Below are 24,824 nucleotides of genomic sequence, written 5' to 3' on the forward strand. Positions count from 1 at the left end.
CCTCCATTCACGCCTGTCGCGACACCACTGGAGGCGGGCTGCACGATGTTGGGGCGTGAGCGGAAGACGGCCTAACGGTGTGCGGGACCGTAGCACAGCTTCATGGAGACGGTTGCGAATGGTCCTCGCCGATACCCCAGGAGCAACAGTGTCCCTAATTTGCTGGGAAGTGGCGGTGCGGTCCCCTACGGCACTGCGTAGGATCCTACGGTCTTGGCGTGCATCCGTGCGTCGCTGCGGTCCGGTCTCAGGTCGACGGGCACGTGCACCTTCCGCCGACCACTGGCGACAACATCGATGTACTGTGGAGACCTCACGCCCCACGTGTTGAGCAATTCGGCGGTACGTCCACCCGGCCTCCCGCATGCCCACTATACGCCCTCGCTTAAAATGCGTCAACTGCACATACGGTTCACGTCCACGCTGTCGCGGCATGCTACCAGTGTTAAAGACTGCGATGGAGCTCCGTATGCCACGGCAAACTGGCTGTCACTGACGGCGGCGGTGCACAAATGCTGCGTAGCTAGCGCCATTCGACGGCCAACACCGCGGTTCCTGGTGTGTCCGCTGTGCCGTGCGTGTGATCATTGCTTGTACAGCCCTCTCGTAGTGTCCGGAGCAAGTATGGTGGGTCTGACACACCGGTGTCAATGTGTTCTTTTTTCCATTTCCAGGAGTGTATTTGCGCTAAGTTACGTCATATCAGGAATCCCTTCCGACGATTGTAGCACTCCGTTTGTGCTTAACGCCGGCATTTGCTGACGTTGCTTTCCCTTCCAATGCTTCCCACAGTCCTGAGCTCGGTGCCCTACTAGGCCACACTTACAGCATTCGGGCTGTTAAAGATAGTACTGTACATGACCTTTGTCTGTTTCTATATCACTTTACTTCCGCAGAAAACACACACTGGTCCTAACGTGTTCTAGCAGTAATGTCATCCTCCTGAAACAGCGTATCGACGTTAAGAGCTGCTACTAAACAACCGGAATTTTCCTTGCTTCCCTACGTGGCATCTCTCTGGGAATAACACGTAGAGAAACGTCCAAATCCCCATTCTTAGCTTCTTTCGCATTTTGCATCGGCTGGTGTCTTTACGCACTGATCATCTAGATTTTATCCGAAAATGTTTCTACCGATTCCTTGTGTTTGTGTTAAGGTACTCAATTTGTACGGGAAAGGCCATGTGCTGTTTTGTTTCGGATAACCTTGCCGTAGCCCATCAGCACACAGCTGTAATATTTCTGCTTTGCTGAGAACTTCGTGGCACGTCTCTGCTTCGCTGCCGATCGTAAATTGGCCGAATGGAGAGTAATCTCTTCTAATCAGCCTCTCATTGTGGTGGTAGCCCTAACACGGTGCGTCCTCTGTTGACTTACCAGATAATGGAGTTATTATCGGGCTGCCGAATGATTGTAATTATTGAGCTTCTACCTGCCTATATAGATCCTCCTTTCCTGCTGTTGCTAGTAATTTAACCACAACAGTGCCTGTACCTGTCAAAGCGGCAAAAGTCTCACTCATAGTGGCAGAACGTGTGTCGGGTTTATTCGGAGGGAGGGAGGGGGTGGTGGTTTGAGGGTAGGGGACCAAACAATGAGCTCATAGATCAGGCCGTGTGTCTAGCATGTTGCGTAACTTACGATTGCCGTTCAGAACAAAAGGTAAAAACAGAAGACTAAGCCTCCGACACATGCGCGACAATTACACGCCAATCTTTCCTCCGTATCATCGCCAAGCGAGACTCCCGACTATGCTGCGCCACTTGCCCAAACCACCTACAAGCATTACACGTGAATAGTACAGACCTGTTACATGGAAACTCACGCGCTCAGAGGTTACCAGACTTACAGGATGATGATTATTGAACTATACAAAAAAAACGTAAATTAGTTACAAACTAGGGTGCGCCCACACTTTATTCACCAGGTAAACGTCATTAGGGATAATCGTATTTAGGTTATGATATTTTCGATATGCCAGCCATGATTGACGATGCTGTGGAGCAGGCGAATAGCAAAATTCTGCATGACCAGCTGAAGTGTCGGAACTTCGATGCTGTCGATGATCTCCTGAAAGGTTGTTTTCAGCTCAGCAATGGTTTTGGAGTTATTGCTGTACACTTAATGTAGCCCCACTAAAAAGGAACAGCATGTGCATGTGCATGTGCATGTTTCGGAGAAAACGGCGGCCAATCGACGCCCATGATAGAGGCCTCTGGGTATCCCAGAGTCAGAATGCGGTCCCCAAATACCTCCTCCAGTTCATCAAACACTCTCCTACTTCGATGAGGTCGATCTCCGTCTTGCATGAACCACATCTCGTCGAAATCAGGGTCATTATGGGTAATGGGAATGAAGTCACCTTCAAAGCCTTCACGTAGCTTTCGGCAGTCGTCGTGCCACCAAGAAATATCGCCCCGATTATTCCGTGACTGGACATTGCACAACACACAGTCACTCGATGATGATGAAGAGACTTCTCGATCGCGAAATGCGGGTTGTCTGTCCCCCAAATGCGCCAGTTCTGCTTGTTGACGAACCCATCCAAATGGAAGTGGGCTTCGTTGCTAAACCAAACCATGCATGCGCATACTAATTCCCATCAGGCCCCGTGGCCAGCTGCGCTGTTTCAACGTCCTAAGGCAAATCATTCAGAGGTAATGACGATTTTATTTCACACAGTTCAATAACTGTCTCCCTGTACTCCAAATTAGGCTCTCGTGGTTTAACAGTTGACACCCTCAGGGTGGCTCTACGTTTGACAGAAACCAGAGAAGTACAGATATGAAGTCCTGTCTGCAGAAAGGGAGCAAGTCCCTTCAATAAATTTTACAAGAAACATAAAAAACTGATTTATACAAAAACTGTAAAGCAAAATTACTGTATATTTTTCCTAAAAGCCTATGGTTGTATGGTGCTTCACAGTACAAAATTTGTACACAAATTTGCTATCGGTACCTTACAAAATTTTTTGCAACTGAACATGTTCCCTTCTTGCAGTAAACTATTTGGAATGCAAATTAAAAACTTTAAATTTCGAGGAAAATAATTTATTTTACATACTTTTCTCGAACTAAATAAATTTTAAATATTGTTGCATCAAAATAAGTTCATGCAAGTAAACATTCTCTTCGGTTTCATTTCTCTTTCTTGTCACACATATCAAAATTTAATTCCAGAATTGCATCTTTTCTTCCAGAATGAAATTATGCTTTTTTAATATCATTCATTTTAAGATGGTTATGGGCAGTTTGGTTTCGTAGACAGGTTTCTTGGGAAGTTCTAGATTCATCTGAGTATTCCTTTAATGAAAGCTATTAGCTCACAGGCCACTGATGTTAATCTTCCGGATACGTTGTGCTACATGTATTTTTTCTAAAACTACATTCACTACTCTCTGAAAAGACAAAAGAAGTACTTTGTTTCTTTGGAACTCAATTTCCATGAGATTGTAACTAAGGGAAGTATTTTGTGAAATTTTTGCCACCAAGTATTACAATTTGTAAAGTTATCTGTTTTCATCAGAACAACCCTAAATTTGTCTTTCTTTTGCGAAGGTGGAATATGAGATCATTCACTTCACTACCATTGTAATATCGTTTCCGTTTTCCCAGTTTTCTTCTGATGATACCTAAATCCCTACCATTACTTTCCCTTTCTGCAGTAAGCAGTGAATTACACCTGTTGCCACATGTGTTCTACAGACTGTGGACAAGTCAAAATATATGCAGTAAACGATGAGCTTACAGAGTTGGACATCTTTGATGCAATAAAACGAATGTTGATAACTTTGGTCATGTTTCCTTTCTGCAGTTGACGATTCATATGATTCATATACACTCAACAAGTCATAAACAAAGAAAAAAATTCACTCAGCACACCATAATGCGATAATGTAGTGCTGTGGTATCCTGAAACATTTCAGACTTCCTTTGGACATCCATGCATGCATGCATGTCCAGAGGAACCTTGCATCGTATTCAGAATAACACAGGCAGTGCGATATTGTATTTATCCACCGACACCGAGCAAGCGGCTTTCAAGTAAAATGTCTCACCTTTATAGGAATATGCATAATGAATGTACGAGTACATGTATACTGCATGGAAGTTTGGGTCTGGATGTGAGTTGTGTATGTGTAGTGAAATGGTAAAGCCACCGCTCGCGATATTCGAGAAATCCGGGTTCGAGTCTTCGGCACAAATTTCCATTGTCGTCATTCCATTCTACAGCTGATGGTTGTCCATATTCTCAGTTACGAATACATTTAATGTATTCCTGCTAGACGACAATCGACCCTGTAGGTGTAGCTTTACTGCCACCAAAATCTTGAGTTGATAGCCAGTTCTAATACCAATGTTGCGGTGTCAGAGCATCAGAAGTGGTGCTGATGCCAATGTTGAGACTGGTGACCCACTACGGCTACCACACCAGCGCTCTCGAAGACGTCCCATTGGGTGCTCAGTTGGAGACTGCCGACCGTGGTCTAGGATGTCTGTTATCCTGAAGACTTGGTCCTGAGCATCCACCATATACGGACCAAGACGGCGGCAGTTGCTCAGAAGTCGGCCAGGAGGATGCGCGGACGCTCCACGGCTGGTTGGAATGAAGAAGGCAGCATGCAGATCATCCGCGATGAACCAATAGACAGCAACGGCAGACGACGGATTTGGTGCGCATCAGGTTGTCTGCATCTCGGTGCTGAAACCAGCAAGCAATTAGCAGGTTGTTCATCATCGTTCAACTTGTTGTGGTTTCATTGGAACTCAGACCTATATTATCTCAAGGTCTAGCGAAATGGACAGAATGGCAGCACGACAGAACGTGTTCTTGAGCTCCGAAAACTGCACTTTTTAAAGATGCGATCCCGCGTCTATGATGCAGTGGCTCTGAGTGTATGAGTGCATTTCGCTTCATTTATCGGACCCATCAACACCTCTTGCTACACTGTGTTATTCAGTAATTATTCTTGCTTGCCGATTCTGTCTGCGTTTGGCCTTATAGTGGAACTCGGACGGTGAACTTACGTAGCGTTACCTCAAAGTGCATTGTTAAGTAGCACTGCAGCGCATGCTCCGAGGTCGGTCGCATTAGCGGTATGCCTTGCTGACATACCGACTGACATACCACCACATTGTTAACTTTTCCTGTTCTGAGCTTACTTCGTAGAAGTCTTAAAAAATTTAAACAGGTTCAACAAAATTATTCAGCTGCGTAAAGGCATATAGGGCACAATGATATATGGGGTCTTGTATCGCCAATTGATGCCATCACAAGTAAAGAGAGAGAAAAAAGAAAGAAGAAAAAGTGTTCCTGCGTTTTCTGAGTAGTTCATGAACACAACGCCTAAAAATATGTACGGGTGGAAACTGTACACTGTATCACATACATAGCACGAGCGTCTAATTGTCATAACGTCAATAGGCTAAGCATTCAACCCTGAACGAAACATCTAACAGTTTTCGAACGAAATACTGTAATGATTATTTAGCTGGAATATCGATCACATGTGTTCACGCTAACTTGAACAGTTTTTTTTTTCAAAATTTTTGTTTGATAAATTGTAGTTTTGATCGATTTTCCGTGTGAAGCATTTCAGTATAATCAGTTTTTATCAATAGATAATGAACCGAGCTTTGTTCTTTGACATGTATCAGAAATTGTACGGCCGTCAAAACTTATGGAAGAGAGCGTTATTTGTTTTGGTTTATAAGTTACATCCCGTGAAATGGCTTTCAGTCTCTCTGGAAATACAATGAGTGAGGTGTAAAAGTATTGAGTCGGACCTCCTTTTCTCGGCGTAGTGCTGCGACTCGAGATAGCATCGACTCAACTAGTCGCTGTAATTGCCCTACGGAGATGTTGAGCCGTGCTGCATCTCTAGTTGCTAGTATCTGCGGAAGTGTTGCTGGTGCAGAATCTTTAGCATGAACTGACCTCTCGATTAGGTCCCCTAAATGTTCGATGGATGGCCAGTTCATTCGTTCGAATTGTCGATGATGCAGCGTGTTGTCATCCACATAGATTTCACCGTTGTTTGGGAACATATTGTCCACAAAATTGTGAAAATGGTCTGCACGTAGTTGAACAGAACAATTTGCGGTCAATGGTCGATTCAATTGGACTAGTTCATTCCATGCAAACACAGTCCACACCAGCACCAGCTTGCACAGTGTCCTGTTGACAGTTTGAGCCCAAGGCTTTGTGGGCTCTAACCGTATCATCCGCTCTTATCAACTGATAACGGAACTCATCTGACCAGATCGCCGTTCTCCAATCGCCTAGGGTCCAGCCGATATGGTCACGAGTCCAGGCGACGTGGTGATGCTAGCAAAGGCATTCGCGTCCATCGTGAGCTGCCATAGCCCATTAACGCCGAATTTCGCAGCGCTGTCCTAAGGGATACGTTCGTCGTTCACCTTATATTGATTTTTGATGTTGTTTCACGCAGTGTTGCTTGTCTGTTATCATTGACAACACTATGCAGATGCTGCTGCTCTCGGTCGTCAGTGAAGGCAGCCGACTACTGCATTGCCCGTGGTGAGAGGTAATGCCTGAAAATCGGCACACTCTTGACACTATGGATCTCGGACAATTGAATTCCCCAACGATTTCCGGAATGCAATGTCCAATGCGTCTAGCTCCAATTACCATACTGCGTTCAAAGTCTGTCAATTTCCGTCGTGTGGTGATAATCATGCCGGAAACCTTTCTACGTGAATCACCTGAGAACAAATGACAACTCCGAAAATTCACTCCCGTTTTACACTTTGCATACGCCATACTATAGCCGTCTGTGTATGTGGGATCGCCTCAGTGTAGAGTGTTCTATGCATAACAATCGTCTCTGACCACTCTGATCGGCACGAAGAATGTCAAGGCTTTAAAGTGTTTTTATTATCAACTGCACAAAGAGACAAACATTTAAAGACTATCTCTGTTTTAATGCGGGTAACAGTTGACAGTCTGAAACTTCCACCGAGAGATGAGTCAGGCAGTCTCTAGAAAAGATGAGCAAATTGTTAAAGAGTTCCAGAGGGGAAGAGAGAAAATGGAAAGATATGTTAGCTGTAGCGGAATGAACCAGAATAGCTGGAGGTGTGAGGGCGACTTAATTTTCGAAGCGAATCCTTCCGCGCGTCGTATATAATTCCGCGGCGGCAACTCGCTTAGGCAGAGTCCTGCGAGTTGTCCCTGACTCATTCGACGCACCTCGGGGTCCCAGTTAATTACGGCTGGGCGATGGACAATGCACCTCGCGGCGGCGCCCTAATTAAAAACTTCCTTTTGAACAAGTAATTGTTTTCTGCACACCCTCCACGGTCCGGTCGCCGCAGCCGTCACCGGCTTGGAAGTTTAATTAGCTGACGTTTCGCAGCCGGAGGATATCGCCTGCCGTCACATTCACTGGAACTGCTTCCTACAGCCACCTGAGGGCAGCAACGAACCGGAGTCGAGAGGTTAAACGAAGTAAAAGGTTGGAGGTTAAGGGCTGTGACATGCAATAAATATTTTGGAATCATTTGTGTCAAGCAGATTCTTTTATTTTATTAATTTATTTAACCATATCTGACTAGCGCCATCAGGCCTTTTCTTACATCGAACCAGCGTTTCACACATACAGTACTTTTTTTTACATATTAGTTATCAAAGAAATAACATTTTTATTGTGACTCACAATATCGAAATGATTTGAATATCTAGTGACCATGACTATGAACTAATAAAATTAATACTGGCAGATCTTTTACTATTGCTGCTGCCACTAATAATGATAATAATAATAATGACAATAATTGCAATAATGACAGTGTCAGAAATAAAAAGAATGTATAGGTACTCAAAATACATGTTTTCTGATATAGCGATTTCTACATCTGCATCTACATCTACATCCATACTCCGCAAGCCACCTGACGATATGTGGCGGAGGGTACTTTGAGTACCTCTATCGGTTCTTCGTTCTATTCCAGTCTCGTATTGTTCGTGGAAAGAAAGATTGTCGGTATTCCTCTGTGTGGGCTCTATTCTCTCTAATTTTATCCTCATGGTCTCTTCGCGAGATATACGTAAGAGGGAGCAATATACTGCTTGACTCCTCGGTGAAGGTACGTTCTCGAAACTTCAACAAAAGCCCGTACATAGCTACTGAGCGTCTCTCCTGCAGAGTCTTCCACTGGAGTTTACCTATCATCTCTGTAACGCTTTCGCGATTACTAAATGATCCTGTAACGAAGCGCGCTGCTCTCCGTGATCTTCTCTATATCTTCTATCAACCCTATCTGGTACGGATCCCACACTGGTGAGCAATATTCAAACAGTGGGCGAACAAGTGTACTGTAACCTACTTCCTTTGTTTTCGGATTTCATTTCCTTAGGATTCTTCCAATGAATCTCAGTATGGCATCTGCTTTACCGACGATTAATTTTATATGGTCATTCCATTTTAAATCACTCCTAAAGCCTACTCCCAGATAATTTATGGAATTAACTGCTTCCAGTTGCTGAACTGCTATATTGTAGCTAAATGATAAACGATCTTTCTTTCTATGTATTCGCAGCACGTAACTCTTGTCTACATTGAGTTTCAATTGCCATTCTCTGCACCATTTAATTCGTTGCAGATCCTCCTGCATTTTAGTACAATTTTCCATTGTTACAAACTCTCGATATACTACAGCATCATCCGCAAAAAGCCTCAGTGAACTTCCGATGTTATCCACAAGGATGATTTCTGGGAAAAGGAAATTTAAGTTGACTGCATCATTTAAGAATATTGGCAAACGAGAAGATCTGGTTGGAAAGAACGAGGTACAGGGGTAAAGAGTGTGTAGAGGGGCAATGGTAATCATTATTACTGCTTTAGTACATATGTCATTAACTGCGTTCTCAAGCTAGATGTGTTAGTTCTCTAATACATTGCGGGAGGCTGTTGCAGTTCAGGTTCCTGCTACTGAGAAGACATTCGAGAAAGGGTTTGAACGACAAAGTGGAACAGGAAGTATTTTGCTCACAGATTGGAAAGGATGTTTCTACCGCGTTGTTCAGGTCGAGGAGAGGTATGGGAACAGTTTACATCGATAACACAGCAGAGAAGACAGAAGGTATGGAAATATCTGCGTTTGTGTGCACGCAGCCAAGATAGCTGTGCGTATGGTGGTGAAATATGATCCAAGAGTTGAACTTCACAGATATATTGAACACAGGCATTCACAACCAGTTCCAATTTCCTGAGAAAGTCTTCCCAGGGTAACATCGCTGTAATCATTAATTGGACGCATAAGTGTTTATACAAGTTTCTTTCATGCCAAGAGGGAAGATCTTAAACATACACTCCTGGAAATGGAAAAAAGAACACATTGACACCGGTGTGTCAGACCCACCATACTTGCTCCGGACACTGCGAGAGGGCTGTACAATCAATGATCACACGCACGGCACAGCGGAAACACCAGGAACCGCGGTGTTGGCCGTCGAATGGCGCTAGCTGCGCAGCATTTGTGCACCGCCGCAGTCAGTGTCAGCCAGTTTGCCGTGGCATACGGAGCTCCATCGCAGTCTTTAACACTGGTAGCATGCCGCGACAGCGTGGACGTGAACCGTATGTGCAGTTGACGGACTTTGAGCGAGGGCGTATAGTGGGCATGCGGGAGGCCGGGTGGACGTACCGCCGAATTGCTCAACACGTGGGAAGTGAGGTCTCCACAGTACATCGATGTTGTCGCCAGTGGTCGGCGGAAGGTGCACGTGCCCGTCGACCTGGGACCGGACCGCAGCGACGCACGGATGCACGCCAAGACCGTAGGATCCTACGCAGTGCCGTAGGGGACCGCACCGCCACTTCCCAGCAAATTAGGGACACTGTTGATCCTGGGGTATCGGCGAGGACCATTCGCAACCGTCTCCATGAAGCTGGGCTACGGTCCCGCACACCGTTACGCCGTCTTCCGCTCACGCCCCAACATCGTGCAGCCCGCCTCCAGTGGTGTCGCGACAGGCGTGAATGGAGGGACGAATGGAGACGTGTCGTCTTCAGCGATGAGAGTCGCTTCTGCCTTGGTGCCAATGATGGTCGTATGCGTGTTTGGCGCCGTGCAGGTGAGCGCCACAATCAGGACTGCATACGACCGAGGCACACAGGGCCAACACCCGGCATCATGGTGTGGGGAGCGATCTCCTACACTGACCGTACACCACTGGTGATCGTCGAGGGGACACTGAATAGTGCACGGTACATCCAAACCGTCATCGAACCCATCGTTCTACCATTCCTAGACCGGCAAGGGAACTTGCTGTTCCAACAGGACAATGCACGTCCGCATGTATCCCGTGCCACCCAACGTGCTCTAGAAGGTGTAAGTCAACTACCCTGGCCAGCAAGATCTCCGGATCTGTCCCCCACTGAGTATGTTTGGGACTGGATGAAGCGTCGTCTCACGCGGTCTGCACGTCCAGCACGAACGCTGGTCCAACTGAGGCGCCAGGTGGAAATGGCATGGCAAGCCGTTCCACAGGACTACATCCAGCATCTCTACGATCGTCTCCATGGGAGAATAGCAGCCTGCATTGCTGCGAAAGGTGGATATACACTGTACTAGTGCCGACATTGTGCATGCTCTGTTGCCTGTGTCTATGTGCCTGTGGTTCTGTCAGTGTGATCATGTGATGTATCTGACCCCAGGAATGTGTCAATAAAGTTTCCCGTTCCTGGGACAATGAATTCACGGTGTTCTTATTTCAATTTCCAGGAGTGTATTTGTAATGCGTGGAGAGATGCTGATGCCTTCTTGCACATTACTGTTACGTGACCAGTCCAATTTGGATTTTCATGTGTCATTACTTAGATTCTTTGCTGAAGGAGAGAACTTGATACTTGTCGCATGTAGGGTTAAATATGGTAGGGATTTCCGATAGTTCGGGCTATTGAGTCTAGAGTCACCAACCAGTACCGCTTGGGTTTTGTACGGGATGAGCCTTAACCGTGCACCTTGTATCCATTTTGATAGTGCACACAGGTCGGTATCGAAATTCTCGAAATCTGTCTTCAGGTTTATTGGATAGATACAACTGTAGGTTTTCAGCGTATATGAAGTTTCTGCGGTGGGAAAAAAACTGACGACCCATTATTGACATAGAATGAGAAGACTGTAGTTCCGCATACCTAGTCCTAGTGGACGTCTGATGCTATCTACCTCCATTTTGACTTCATCGTCCCAAACATGACGCACTGCTGGCGGGATGTGATAAGCAGTTTGTCCCCAGTTTCGAATCTGTGGGTTACTAGAACACTCTCAACAGAAGATCTATAGAAACAGTTTAATTTCACGTTCTAAAAGATTCAGTTGTCTTCGGTCGTATTACTACTCAATACTGGAGGCTGATTGAGTTCTGGAGAGGAGAGGGGTTGGAGGCTTTGATGGGGAGGAGGGGGGAGGGGGGAGGGGGGAGGGGGGGGGAGACCAGGATAGTTTCTCACGCAGGTTGGTTCTCCTAAGTCTCAGTTCTCAGTTTCCTAGTGGACTAAACTCTAATCACGGTATGATCACAATATTCTGAGTTGGGTGTACGCAGTTTCTAGTTCCTGACGACGTTTTCTGGATTTTAATCGTGTTTTTTACGCTCTGAATTTGATGAAGCAAGTATCCCAACTATTCTTTATTATTTTATAAGAGTTACACATGTTACTCCGTAAGACTGTGCTTGTCATACATAAATTTTTTGAGATAACATGAGTAAAGGCAAACCGAGGAGAAGTTACTTCAGACATCATAGTTGCAGCATTGGCGAATTCCCCAGGCTGAAACTGAAGATAAAAATATCATTCAACTTTCCATCATATTTGGTTATTTTTCATATAGAAAATACTTTTTTTCTGATGACGATGAGAAGGAATCGAATCTGCCGATGTTTCCTACGTCAAAAGAAATCATAAGATTGGCCTGATTTCTTTGCGTGGAAAACTCCATTAAATATCGTAAGTCTTTGCAGGATTAAGGGTGTGCCAGAAATGAATGATTCGCTGATTTCTTTAAATTAATGATTTCTTTTCAGTTATCGAAATAACCCACGACAAAAAATCCTGATGTCTGTGGCAACAATCCCATTGTCGAGGCGCGTTGACACAAAGATTTTCTTCGACAGAAATCTTCTTCCGGAAAAGCAAATCAAATGCAGCTAGTGCCTCAAATTTGCAGGAAAGTATAGTCAAGAACACAAATTACTAGATGCAAAAATGACGTAAATCCTGCTTCACAATTTAAAAATCTGAAATAGTGAGAGCCTCTCCCAGCCTCCAAATTACTGAGTGAGATGGCATTGTTCAAGATTTCGGAAGGCTCCCTTGGTAATGTCGAAGGGGAGTTGATATTCCTTTGACTCCTTCCAACTTACGTACGACATAGTTGCGTTACCGTATTGTGTAAATGACTGTGATGGACTTTTGTTCGTGGTAGAGCTGTACTTGAGATTGTGCATATCATGTGAAAGTACGACACCCGTTGTCATTATAGAAACACGTCAACTAGAAGAGCGCTGACCTGACTGTCTCGACAGATATCACCGATATAAAATCCCCCGAAAAAAAGTTTAAAAATCTAGTAATGAAGGTATGTTTTAAGAAAGATAGAAGGCGTATTTAAGATTTTTGAAAAGCACTGAGCGCATGACTGGAACAGGTATCAGGTATGTGGCTAACTAAAGATATAGGGCTTTATTGTTGATGATAATAAACACAAAACAATTAAAACCTTTAAACTGAATGGAGATTCTGTCTAGCAAAGCATGAAGAAGGCACAACTGATAGCGGCGAAGGGTAGTAGAAAGAAGAACAACATCTCGCTAAATATCAATCTTCGGACTGACACGGTAGAAGCAGCTCCGATAGGTAGTAAATAAAAATATGTCTGAAGCAGAATGGCAAAAGAGAAGATCTTTTCCATTATTAAAAGGGCTTTGCTGCTGTCAAACATTAACACGAAAAAGATGAAGGAGTTCCTGAAACTATAAGAATGGAACACAACCGTGTACTGTGGGAAAAGTAGAGTGACGAGAAATGGGACAAAAGTTAACAATGACACCTGTTGATACTTGCTAAAAGTCTTACGTGGACCTGATTTCATTGTTCATACACGAAAATCCCCCCCCAATGAACCATGGACCTTGCTGTTGGTGGGGAGGCTTGCGTGCCTCAGCGATACAGATAGCCGTACCGTAGGTACAACCACAACGGAGGGGTATCTGTTGAGAGGCCAGACAAACGTGTGGTTCCTGAAGAGGGGCAGCAGCCTTTTCAGTAGTTGCAAGGGCAACAGTCTGGATGATTGACTGATCTGGCCTTGTAACAATAACCAAAACGGCCTTGCTGTGCTGGTACTGTGAACGGCTGAAAGCAAGGGGAAACTACGGCCGTAATTTTTCCCGAGGGCATGCAGCTTTACTGTATGATTAAATGATGATGGCGTCCTCTTGGGTAAAATATTCCGGAGGTAAAATAGTCCCCCATTCGGATCTCCGGGCGGGGACTACTCAAGAGGATGTCGTTATCAGGAGAAAGAAAACTGGCGTTCTACGGATCGGAGCGTGGAATGTCAGATCCCTTAATCGGGCAGGTAGGTTAGAAAATTTAAAAAGGGAAATGGATAGGTTAAAGTTAGATATAGTGGGAATTAGTGAAGTTCGGCGGCAGGAGGAACAAGACTTCTGGTCAGGTGACTACAGGGTTATAAACACAAAGTAAAATAGGGGTAATGCAGGAGTAGGTTTAATAATGAATAGGAAAGCTACTACAAACAGCATAGTGAACGCATTTTTGTGGCCAAGATAGATACGAAGCCCACACCTACTACAGTAGTACAAGTTTATATGCCAACTAGCTCTGCAGATGACGAAGAAATTGAAGAAATGTATGATGAAATAAAAGAAATTATTCAGATAGTGAAGGGAGATGTAAATTTAATAGTCACGGGTGACCGGAATTCGAGTGTAGGAAAAGGGAGAGAAGGAAACGTAGTAGGTGAATATGGATTGGGGCTAAGAAATGAAAGAGGGAGCCGCCTGGTAGAATTTTGCACAGAGCACAACTTAATCATTGCTAACACTTGGTTTAAGAATCATGATAGAAGGTTGTATACCTGGAAGAACCCTGGAGATACTAAAAGGTATCAGATAGATTATATAATGGTAAGACAGAGATTTAGGAACCAGGTTTTAAATTGTAAGACATTTCCAGAGGCAGATGTGGACTCTGACCACAATCTATTGGTTATGACCTGTAGATTAAAACTGAAGAAACTGCAAAAAGGTGGGAATTTAAGGAGATGGGACCTGGATAAACTGAAAGAACCAGAGGTTGTACAGAGTTTCAGGGAGAGCATAAGGGAACAATTGACAGGAATGGGGGAAAGAAATACAGTAGAAGAAGAATGGGTACCTTTGAGGGATGAAGTAGTGAAGGCAGCAGAGGATCAAGTAGGTAAAAAGACGAGGGCTAGTAGAAATCCTTGGGTAACAGAAGAAATATTGAATTTAATTGATGAAAGGAGAAAATATAAAAATGCAGTAAGTGAAGCAGGCAAAAAGGAATACAAACGTCTCAAAAATGAGATCGACAGGAAGTGCAAAATGGCTAAGCAGGGATGGCTAGAGGACAAATGTAGAGGCTTATCTCACTAGGGGTAAGATAGATACTGCCTACAGGAAAATTAAAGAGACCTTTGGAGATAAGAGAACCACTTGAATGAACATCAAGAGCTCAGATGGAACCCCAGATCTAAGCAAAGAAGGGAAAGCAGAAAAATGGAAGGAGTATATAGAGGGTCCATACAAGGGCGATGAACTTGAGGACAATATTATGGAAATGGAAGAGGATGTAGATGAAGACGAAATGGGAGATAAGATACTGCGTGAAGAGTTTGACAGAGCACTGAAAGACCTGAGTCGAAACAAGGCCCCCGGAGTAGACAACATTCCATTGGAACTACTGACGGCCTTGGGAGAGCCAGACCTGACAAAACTCTACCATCTGGTGAGCAAGATGTACGAAACAGGCGAAATACCCTCAGACTTCAAGAAGAATATAATAATTCCAATCCCAAAGAAAGCAGGTTTTGACAGATGTGAAAATTACCGAACAATCAGTTTAATAAGCCACAGCTGCAAAATACTAACACGAATTCTTTACAGACGAATGGAAAAACTGGTAGAAGCCGACCTCGGTGAAGATCAGTTTGGATTCCGTAGAAATGTTGGAACACGTGAAGCAATACTGACCTTACGACTTATCTTAGAAGAAAGATTAAGGAAAGGCAAACCTACGTTTCTAGCATTTGTAGACTTAGAGAAAGCTTTTGACAATGTTGACTGGAATACTCTCTTTCAAATTCTAAAGGTGGCAGGGGTAAAATACAGGGAGCGAAAGGCTATTTACAATTTGAACAGAAACCAGATGGCAGTTATAAGAGTCGAGGGACATGAAAGGGAAGCAGTGGTTAAGAAGGGAGTAAGACAGGGTTGTAGCCTCTCCCCGATGTTATTCAATCTGTATATTGAGCAAGCAGTAAAGGAAACAAAAGAAAAATTCGGAGTACATATTAAAATCCGTGGAGAAGAAATAAAAACGTTGAGGTTCGCCGATGACATTGTAATTCTGTCAGAGACAGCAAAGGACTTGGAAGAGCAGTTAAATGGAATGGATGGTGTCTTGAAGGGAGGATATAAGATGAAAATCAACAAAAGCAAAACGAGGATAATGGAATGTAGTCAAATTAAGTCGGGTGATGTTGAGGGTATTAGATTAGGAAATGAGACACTTAAAGTAGTAAAGGAGTTTTGCTATTTGGGGAGCAAAATAACTGATGATGGTCGAAGTAGAGAGGATATAAAATGTAGACTGGCAATGGCAAGGAAAGCGTTTCTGAAGAAGAGAAATTTGTTAACATCGAGTATAGATTTAAGTGTCAGGAAGTCATTTCTGAAAGTATTTGTATGGAGTGTAGCCATGTATGGAAGTGAAACATGGACGGTAAATAGTTTGGACAAGAAGAGAATAGAAGCTTTCGAAATGTGGTGCTACAGAAGAACGCTGAAGATCACATAACTAATGAGGAAGTATTGAATAGGATTGGGGAGAAGAGAAGTTTGTGGCACAACTTGACCAGAAGAAGGGATCGGTTGGTAGGACATGTTTTGAGGCATCAAGGGATCACCAATTTAGTATTGGAGGGCAGCGTGGAGGGTAAAAATCGTAGGGGGAGACCAAGAGATGAATACACTAAGCAGATTCAGAAGGATGTAGGTTGCAGTAGGTACTGGGAGATGAAGAAGCTTGCACAGGATAGAGTAGCATGGAGAGCTGCATCAAACCAGTCTCAGGACTGAAGACCATAACAACAACAACACGAAAATAAAACATCTATCCTGGAAACTAGTAAGGGGGACTACAAATCGGAATTACCTTTAGTTATGGATCAAGAAGATAAATTAGGTGTTACTACATGGAATAGGGCACAGCAAAACATTCAGAGGTGACCTTGTTCCCAACAAGAAATGGAATACACTTTATATTCATTGACAATCTCTAATAGTCCGTGTTACACCAAGTATGAAGCATGACCCTATAAATGATCAAGTGTCGTGGAATGATAGCTGGCTCTTCCTCACACGTCGCTCCTTAAATCTTGCCTGGGTCCCGTCGAAGGATGCCCTCGCCAGCATGGCCTTCCGGGTATTTTCCCACGCTGCCCAAACATATTCAATACCTAAGGGCTACTCGGAAAATCGTTTTGCGCAACTGAGTAAACTGACACAGTGGCTAGGTGAGGTTTATGAATAGGAGTATACGCAAAAACGTAGTGCGCAGCACGCCAGAGTGGGACTCTTTCAACAGTATGACGATAGCCATTCTGCCCCATTCTGACTCTCACCTGGTAAGGTGGCTCATTGCTGAGACACTGTAGAAGGTTAATTCACTATTTACTGTTCAAGTCTAGGTTATCCGCGATTTCCCTTAATCGTAAATACCACTATGTTTCCTTTAAAATCGTAGATTATCTCTCCTACACTTCCTCTCCAATGACCTCTTTCTGGGAGGGACCCTGATCTTAGTAACATTATTCCTTCTGTTCGAACTCGCTGAAATGATAATCTGATATCCTACGATGTCGACGAAGAATACTGTCAGCTACATCTACATCTGCAGCAATACATGCTGTAGATCACATCTACCGTTTTCCGTCCCGTTCGGATCATTGGATCTTGATGCGTCGTTTTAATTAATTAATTTTTTTTTGTCTTAGAATGTAACACTAGCGGTATATCAACAGCGCGCTAATGCAATAAACAGCAATTGCTGGGATATTTTAAAACTACTTTTTTCCTACGTTTCCGCTTGCCTACTGTCAGGTTCCTATAGACGGAATCAGAAGTTGCCGCTAACCTCATATACACTACTGGCCATTAAAATTTCTACACAAATAAGAAATGCACATGATAAACAGGTATTCGTTGGACAAATATATCATAGTAGAATTGATACGTGATTACATTTTCAAGCAATTTGGGTGCATAGATTCTGAGAAATCAGTACCCAGAACAACCACCTCTGGCCGTAATAACGGCCTTGATACGCCTGGCCATTGAGTCAAACAGAGCTTGAATGGCGTTGACAGGTACAGCTCCCCATGCAGCTTCAACATGATATCACAGTTCATCAAGAGTAGTGACTGGCGTATTGTGACGAGCCACTTGCTGGGCCACCATTGACCAGACGTTTTCAATTGGTGAGATCTGGAGAATGTGCGGGCCAGGGCAGCAGTCGAATATTTTCTGTATCCAGAAAGGCCAGTACAGGACCTGCAACATGCGGTCGTGCATTATCCTGCTGAAATGTAGGGTTTCGCAGGGATCGAATGAAGGTTAGAGCCACGGGTCGTAACACATCTGACACACTGTTCAAAGTGCCGTCAATGCGAACAAGAGGTGACCGAGACGTGTAACCAATGACACCCCATAACATCAAACCGGGTGATACGCCAGTATGGCGATGACGAATACACGCTTCCAATGTGCGTTCACCGCGATGTCGCCAAACACGGATGCGACCATCGTGATGCTGTAAACAGAACCTGGTTTCATCTGAAAAAAAAAAATGACGTTTTGCCAATCGTGCACCCAGGTTCGTCGTCGAGTACACCATCGCAGGCGCTCCTGGCTGTGATGCAGCGTCAAGGGTAATTACAGCCATGGAGGCCGAGCTGATAGTCCATGCTGCTGTAAACTTCGTCGAACTGTTCGTGCAGATAGTTGTTGTCTTGCAAAGGTCCCAATCTGTTGACTTAGGGATGGAGACGTGGCTGCACGATCCGTTACAGCCATGCGGATAAGACGCCTGTCATCTCGACTGCTAGTGATACGAGGTCGTTGGGATCCAGCACGGCGTTCCCTATTACCCTCCTTAACCCACCGATTCCATATTCTGCTAACAGTCATTGGATCTCGACCAACGCGAGATGTCACGATACGATAAACCGAAATCGCGATAGGCTACAATCCGACCTTTATCAAAGTGGGAAACGTGATGGTACGCAATTCTCCTTCTTACGCGAGGCCTCACAACAACGTTTCACCAGGCAATACCGGTCAACAGCTGTTTGTGTATGAGAAATCGGTCTGAAACTTTCCTCATGTGAGCACGTTGTAGGTGTCGCCACCGGCGCCAACCTTATGTGACTGCTCCGAAACGCTAATCATTTGCATATCGCAGCATCTTCTTCCTGTCGGTTAAATTTCGCGTCTGTAGCACGTCATCTTCGTGGTGTAGCAATTTTACTGGCCAGTAGTGTTGTAAGAGGTATGCGCTGTATGCGCTGCCTGCAACAGGCAAGACTTAGGAGAGTCTCTGACCAGAGAGCAGTATGTAGTTAGTTGTTGCCTGTCGCTAGTCTGCGTTAGTCTTCAGTAGTATGCAGTAGTCGACAGTTGTCTGCGGTAGTCGGCGCGTGCCGGCAGTCTGCTCTAGTCGGACTCTGGAGGATGAGTATTATTGTAGAAGGTAAAGAAGCAGCCTTGCGCATATCTAGTAATGTATGGTAACTGTTATCAATTTCTTTTAAAAAAGTGCCCCAATAATAATTTTTATAATATAAAGTAATTTTTTTTTAAAAAGCATTCATTTGAATTTAAAGATTTTATCCAATGAATAATTAATTCCTTTCACGAGTCACAAAGCTAAGGCCAGCATTGCACGGAGCTGTGCCGAAATTTTTTTAGGTAAGAGCAGATATATTCGCAGTTTTTATTGAGGTAAGAATTTTTGCTTTTTTCATTCAGAATACAGGGCCGTGGCGCAGCGCTGCTGTCGTCATAAAATCTACCAGGTTACTGAATATTTTTATTATTTTGTGGTTTCGGAAATTTTCTGTTTCGAACTTAACATTAAATGAGAATAGAATTTTGTGGTTACAGTGAGTGTGAATGCATTTGTGCACGGAGACTAAATGGGAACCAATTTTGTTCAGAGGTTACAATATTTAAAATTCATTTAATTCTTGCCGGCCAGAGTGGCCGTGCGGTTCTAGGCGCTACATTCTGGAACCGAGCGACCGCCACGGTCGCAGGTTCGAATCCTGCCTCGGGCATGGATGTGTGTGATGTCCTTAGGTTAGTTAGGTTTAAATAGTTCTAAGTTCTAGGCGACTGATGACCTCAGCAGTTAAGTCGCATAGTGCTCAGAGCCATTTGAACCATTTTGTACCATTTAATTCTTATTTCCGAGGGGAGGTTACACTTGGTTCATATTTTAATTTTTATATATATTTGTGCGGCGGTTACACTTGGCGACATCCGGCCAGAATCGTATTTTTTGTGAATCTCCTGATAAGTGGTCATAGATCTGCTCTTATTTACCTAAACGTAGTTTGCATCTGGCGCAACGCATTTACTAATTTGTCACTTTTGCTTTCACAGATCATCGGCAATTTGTTGCTCTTTGTTGTAGTTGTGTTTGTTGCATTTTTGCATTGTCCTTGTTTCATTTGTGCTTAATTTTGATTTGTGAAAAATGCCGCGAAAAACTGTTAACAGTACATCGCGATGTGCAATGAGTGAAATAGCTGACTCGAATAATTTGACCGATAGTACTTGCGACACTCAGTGTAATGATGATAATCCCCTAATTGTAGACAATCAGTGCGTACCGACCACTAGTAATGATTTTCATCCTAATGATGAGCAAACAAATTCAATTGTGTCCTCTGTTAATTTAACAACAATTGATGACGCGGGACGTTCTGTTACAATGAACGCTGCCCAGTTTAACACACCCGGTTTGCAAAATTTACGTAGTGAACAGATAAATTTTTTTAACGAAAATGAACGGTGTACTCAAGGTCCGGCAGATTTATTTGATTCCGAGGTAGTGACTAACGGTGCACATTCGATTGGGAAACATTTTCAAGAATCACAGAATGACCAAATGGTTACACAATGCGTGACAATTGCAGGTACGTCATCAAACAGCACAGAGAATAGAGTAGGTAAAATTGGCTTGGATCAAATTATGGCAGTATTGCTACAGTTGAATGAAAAATACGACAAACTTAATGAATCGCGCAAACAATGAAAGTTTCAAACAGCAGAATGAAATACTAGATAGCCATTTCAAACAGTCGAATGAAAAACACGACAACCTTAATATACAGAACGAACAACTTAGTGAACAGATTATAGCTGTTACCGTGCAAGGTCATGATACTAAAGATCTATTACGTGACGAAATTAAGGCTTGTGCTAGTAACAGTAGTGAAGAATTAGATCTGTTGCACAAGAATTAGGTAATAGACATGCAGGCACAACAGAATCTCTTAGATATCAAATTAGTGCAGTCACTGAACAATGTTCAGAAAACGCAACACAGATACGTGACGAGTTTAATTTAAAGTCACCAGAACTTTCACACACTCTGGATACCGAAGTCGATAAGAAATGTGAACAACGGAACAGCCAAATTGAGGAACGTATTAAAGTAACAGAAATGGAAAATGTTTCAGTCAATAACACGTCACAGCATACAGCACATTCCGAACATTTGTCATACTCACACGGCCGGTGTAACTTGGGTAATTTACAGAGACTACGTGACTTACATACGAAGTGTCACAGACAAACAGATTCTCACACAAACCTGAACCTGTTCACAAATTCAGAGACGATAACTTTGATTATAAGCAACTTTTATCCGTAGGGAAATCTAAGGTATTTAGAAATGACGGAGCACAGAGACACGCTTTGAACTGGATACGACAATTTATTTTTGAACTTTCTTCAGCTTGGCCTGTAATGCATAACCTAGAATTGGCATGGATACAACAATTTGTTTTTGAATTTTCACCGGCATTGCCTGTAACGCAGAAGCTGAAATTTGTTTGCAGCGCGTGATTAACTTCAGGGGATTCATTACGCTTCGATGAATAGGATGTGCCGTAGCGTGCACAGGGCCCCGAGCCGTAGTAGTGCTATTTCATCTTTAGTTTTCTGCACTGCTGCCTTCTCTTCTACTATCCTTTATAGCTGTCAAAACAGCTCTTCAACTATCGATCTCTAGGATTAGGAATGAGTAAAGAAAACCTCATACGACAAATTTTACCGAAAGTGACAGTTCTCTTTAGACACTCCCGAAATGACAACTACCACCGTAATTTTTTAATAACAGATAAAATTGTAATCATCAGTATGTACAACATTTTCAGCAGTATCGTCAAAATTATCAGCAACAGCAAACGCATTTTGGTAACAATAGAGGTTTTTCTCCGCAACAGCAACAAAACCAGCCGGTTAACATACCTAACCAACAATGCAGTCTGCAAGGTCATCCAAGCTTTAATGTTTCGCCGCCTACACGTATAGCATCAGCTCCAAAAATAGTAACGCACAGCAACAAGGAAATAACTACGTACAGAAAACACACTATTTCAGCTCCTATCGTAATGCACCGTATAGAAATGACTATCATGTCAGACGTAAAAATGAGCACAATTTTCAGCGTACGTTTAATAACAGTCGATCTTATTAGCAGCAGACTCATCCACAACAACGTATCATCATGAATGACACAGACAGTAGATATCATCCCGAACGTAATCAGGTTGTCTACGTGGACAAGGAAAAAAAATTCCCGGATTTTTCCCGGATTTCCCGGTTAAAAACACACTTTCTCCCGGATGACAGTATATTTTCCCCTATCACTCCTTTGAATGATTTGTGATTTAATAAATTCACGGTCCATTCTTGTACGTAGTTCAACTTACGTAAAAGGATATTTACTTTGAAAGTAAAGCTTTTCAAACCACCAATCGTAATATTTTCCCGCGACCTGTTACAAATAGGTTCGTTTCAGCAGTTGCCAGAGAGCTCAGGTAACAGGCGACACCACGCTCGGGTAGATAACATGACGTAGGAAGCCCGTATGTACGTACGTGTAAAAGATCATCAATGAAAGATGATACTGCAAGAGCATCGGAATTTCGTGAAGCACATTAAAATGTGTACATTTAAAGTGCATACTTAAAGGCACACTCGTATGTCCAGATTCCCAATGAAGTACCGTAGACCCCGACCTGATATTAAGCTTTTAAGTGTGGTTTTCGGGATGTAAATTTTCTTGAGGCACCAGTACTGTATTATATCATGTTTGGTTCTTTATTATGGCATAATGCCATACGTGCTAGAAAATGAAAACGTGCACTTGAAATGCAGCGAACAGTTGAAACTACCCAGTACTGTGGAATTAAACATTTCGTTTCAAATACATTGACTGCCTCTGCGGAAAAGATCAGCAAAAGTCAAATTTCTTTAGCAAACAGACAAAAATAACTTCATTGTTCCGCAAGGCGATTAATGCTTGACTATCAGAAAGTTGTAAATAAAATAAAATCTGAAACTAGTGACATATTTCAGCCTATAGTAATTATGTGAATGTGTTTTAATTCACTTGATAGCTCCCGGCCACGGATATCCGTTTTGTTTTCATTTGACATGAGAGTAAACGAAGGGGAAACAGCAAAATCACTGAACGTAAACACGGGTCACGTGGAGACTACCCACTATAGCTCAGATTGCTCTGCGCATCAGCCCCGGATCTACGACATTTGCGAACCGGGTCAATACTAAAAAAAATCGAGTTTTCAAAATATGTTCATCTTGTAGCGCACATCTTTCTTAAAAGTCTGAAACATAAAACGTATGTATTCGAAGAAATGTAAGACATATTATTTGGTCTTAAGTATGCCAAAGTGCAGTTCCATGCCTCTTCATAAAACATTTTTCTACTGCACGTCCAAACTATATTCAGGAGAGTGGAAATTGAAATGTCCTGTGGTGCCTCTCCTGCTCCCAGTCGGCCGGTTTGGCAGCCTGCCTCTCTTTAAAAAAAATCTTGCAATTAATAGCGGATGGGATTATTTGTAATCGAGAGAACAAGAACTCTTCGGAAAATCTGAACTCTTCATTGCCCATTAGTTAATAACTTGCTGTTTTGTGTGACATAAAATAAAATATAGGATATATAAAACCAGTACTGACAAGAGATAAGCAAGAAATTACACATTTCTTAAAACCTTAGCTCCTAGCATTTTTTCCTCTCTAATCTTGCTACAGCTTTACATGGCATGTTTTCCTTTCTGTTAAAGAATCTTTTACCTCATCAAAGTTTGTCAAACGTTTTGTTACATGGAACATCGAAAAGTAGTTATATAATACTGAAAAAGCTGTTAATACAAATAATACCCCAGACTGGTGTGGTTTCTCGATCTGATTACGTCTATTTTGTCACTGCCTGCTAGATAAAACAAAATAGGCATTTCTAATACGGCAGCAATTTTATAACACGCCAAATAAACGGGACTGTTTTGGCACAAATGGTCATTTTTATAACACGACAGAATATAATCCAATAAGTATCAATATCAAATGCCTATTAGGCCTACTACAAATAAAAAGCTTTATGTTAGGAAATAATTTCACGTTTCATTCATATGCACCAGCTTCTCTAGCATGAAATCGAAAACTAGTATTAAGAAATTTTTATATAAATTTGGAATCATCTTATTCTTCCATAATTTGTGTGATGTCCTCGTTTCTTCTCCGTCCTCGTTCTAACAAACAATCATGTCATCACCAATTTTGTAGCTATTGCTGCCACTGTCAAAATTTGTTGGCCGATTAACTTCACTAACCCTGCCAGAATCACTGGTTTAGTTCTCCCACAATTATTCTCCGGTTAGGCGTTGTTACGTGTTCGTACAACACGTTTTCCGCGTTACTTCTATAATAGAACTTAAGCGGCTAGTAGCCAGGGACTGTACTACTGGTCCTTACTAGTGTAGCGATGTGGCCAAACATTTTCTGTCAAAACTTCATTTTCTTGGACACACCGAGAAGATAATACATAATCTTTCTCACCTGTTATTCCTGTCAGTCGTTTATTTCCATTCTGATAGTATGAATCTATGGATTTCGCTAGTAATTACAACAACGCTGATCATTCACACACCCAATCAGCCACATAATCAGACAGCGATTGCCATTCATCCATTCGGCTTTACTCCACTCAGCTCGTATAGCCCCGTCCCCTTTTGTCTGTGGAAAGTTTATTTCTAGATGCGACAAGGATTCTCCTGACAGCGACATCACGTACACTATGCATGCATTCAAAAGTCAGCTTATGATTCATTCAGAAATCAACTTAAAATGTGTTCAAAAACCAACAGAGAAGCGTTTCAAAATCATATGACTAATTGATAGGCAAACGTGCGCTGGATGCTAGGTGCTTTGTGA

This window comes from Schistocerca cancellata, chromosome 7, assembly GCF_023864275.1.
Source record: "Schistocerca cancellata isolate TAMUIC-IGC-003103 chromosome 7, iqSchCanc2.1, whole genome shotgun sequence".
Taxonomy (NCBI): Eukaryota; Metazoa; Arthropoda; class Insecta; order Orthoptera; family Acrididae; genus Schistocerca; species Schistocerca cancellata.